This window comes from Piliocolobus tephrosceles, unplaced genomic scaffold (genome assembly GCF_002776525.5).
Source record: "Piliocolobus tephrosceles isolate RC106 unplaced genomic scaffold, ASM277652v3 unscaffolded_11368, whole genome shotgun sequence".
Taxonomy (NCBI): domain Eukaryota; kingdom Metazoa; phylum Chordata; class Mammalia; order Primates; family Cercopithecidae; genus Piliocolobus; species Piliocolobus tephrosceles.
The window spans coordinates 176-2678 of NW_022292497.1; the positions used below are offsets into that span (position 1 = coordinate 176).

The 2503-nt window shown below is 51.7% G+C and overlaps 1 pseudogene; it reads left to right on the plus strand.

Annotated features, from left to right (window-relative positions):
• Positions 1-1747: 1747 nt before the first annotated feature.
• Positions 1748-1866, plus strand: LOC111534492 (annotated as a pseudogene).
• Positions 1867-2503: the final 637 nt, after the last annotated feature.

Below are 2503 nucleotides of genomic sequence, written 5' to 3' on the forward strand. Positions count from 1 at the left end.
ACTTCCCCCCTCCCTCACTTCCCCCTACTGTCACCATGGTTCCCAACCTCCCTTGACTCTGCTCCCCCATCATCGTGCCCCTACACCCCCACCGCATCCGGGGACCTCCTTCTGGGGGTGTGCCACCAAAGCACCACTGGGCAGCAGCATTCCACCACTAATGCCTAGCCGTTGCCCCAGCAGGAGCCCGACTCCAGCAGGGGAGGGCAGGAGGCTGGGTCCCAAAGGCGCAGGCGTGAGTTCCCTGCTGTTCACGGTGCTTTCCCACTCCCTGAATGCCCAGGGAATTAAATTCACTCATCGGGCTCCACCGCAACCTTCCAAACCGGGGGAAGGTTTTGGGCAGGGGCAGCGGGTGCCACACATGCCAGCCAAGACTTCCTCTTCAGAACGCAGGGACTGCTTTATCCAAGAGAAGGACATTGCTTCGCAAGCCACTAGGAAAACATTCCCTGTGCAGCAAGATTCCCATTGCTACCAACTTCGTGTAAACTCTAGTCCGAGGGACATGCCAGAGACCCAGGCCTCGGGCCCTGTGGGCATGCCTGGTGCCATGGCTCTGGCCAATCAGTCAGGTGCACTCTGCAGATCAGGGGGCTAACAGCACTGCACTAAGACCACATGGAGGTGCCAACAAATTAAGGAGCCTATGAAACCCACCTCCAAAACAAGCAATTAATCCACGACAAAACCCATCTCTGCACTCCATTGCTCCTCTCACATGGACGTCCTGGCCACCCTGTTCTGGCCCAGCCCAAGCCCCCTCCATCCTATCCTGGTCTGCTCAATAGGGCCCTGACTAATGGATCATGGCGCTCCCTCTCCAAGGCTCTATCGCTCTCTAACTTCCTCCCCCTCTCTCTTCTGGGTTGGCCTCTGCACCTTGCAATACTTCTGTCACCTTCCCTCTGTCTCTCTCTCTCTTTCCCTGTTCCTCTCTCTTTCTCTGACTCTCTGTCTCTTTAACTCTCCCCCTCCCCTGTCTCTCTCCATTGCTGTGTGTCTCCCTCCCTCGGTTTCAATCTCTCCATCCATCTCTTCCTTGCTCTCCTTCAAGCTGTTTGTGTGTGCGTGCAGGTGTGTGTGTGTGTTTTTTTTGTGTGTGTGTGTGTCTGTGTATGTGTGCATGCGCATGTGTGGGTTCCCACATGGGAGTGCCCGGTTGTGTCTGTGTATGGGTCTTTGGATTTGTTCTTGGTGGTGGTGGGGTGTGTCTGGGTTTCTCCAAGCCCCTCTCATAGGGGATCAAGCTACCAGCTCTAGTGACAGCCCGGAGCAAAGCAGGGCCATCACCCAACCCCTAACCCCCCACGCCCTCTTGCCCACTGGCACGGTCGTGGTAAGGACAAGCGACCATTGTGGGGGCATTGGGAGAAAAAGGCCACACAGGGTTGGGCTGACTCTTTGCCCTTGGCCAGCCATGATGACTCTGGGTGGGTCAGGCAAGAGGGGGCTTCTCAGGAGCTTCTGAGTGGCCAGGAATCCAAAAGAATACCTTCCTGACAGGGCGGAGTACTGGATAGCTTCCCATGACTGGGGGCCCTGGGCTCTGATGCCTCTGAGCACCCCTTCTTCCAAGCATGTCTGACGTGGTGGAAACTTGGAAGCTCGGGAGCCAGGGGACGGCCGTGGGTGAGCTTCTCAGGGGTCCTGATCAGAGCCCTGCGGCACTGGCAGGCAGTGCTGGCTGGAAGCCAGCCAGCATGGCTGGGCCGGGCTCTTGGGGCAGCCAGGCACCTCTGCTGGCATCTGCAGCCATACCACCCTGAACGTGCCCGATCTCCTCTGATCTCGGAAGCTTAGCAGGATCGGGCCTCTTTAGTGCTTGGATGGGAGACCGCCTGGGAATACCAGGTGTTGTAGTCTTTTTTGCTTTCTTTCTTGTCTTTCTTTCTTTTTTACCTTCCTTTCTTTCCTTCTCTCTCTCTTCTTTCTTCCTTTCTTTTCTTTCTTTCCCTCTTTCTTTCTTCCCTTCTTTCTTACTTTCCTTCTTCTTTCCCTCTTTCTTTCTTTTCATTCTTTCTTTCTCTTTTTTTCTTTCCTTTTTTTCTTTCTTCTTTCTTTAATTCTTGCTTTCTTTCCTCTCTCACTTTCTTTCTTTTCTTTCTCTCTTTCTTTCTTACTTCTTTCTTTCCTTCTTTCTTACTTCTTTTTTCCTTCTTTCTTTTCTTTCTTTCTCCCTTTCTTTCTTTCCTTTTATCTTCCTTTATCTCTTTTTCTTTCTGTCTTCTTTCATCCCTTCCTTGTTTCTCTCTTTCTTTTCTTTCTTCTTTCTTTCCTTCTATGTTCCTTTTCTTTCTTTCTCTCCTTTCCTTCTTTCTTCTTTTCTTTCTTTCTTTCTTTCTTTCTTTCTTTCTTTCTTTCTTTCTTTCTTTCTTTCTTTCTTTCTTTCTTTCTCTCTCTCTCTCTTTCTCTCTCTCTTCCCTCCCTCCCTCCCTCCCTCCCTTCTTCCTTCCTTCCTTCCTTCCTTCCTTCCTTCCTTCCTTCCTTCCTTCCTTCCTTC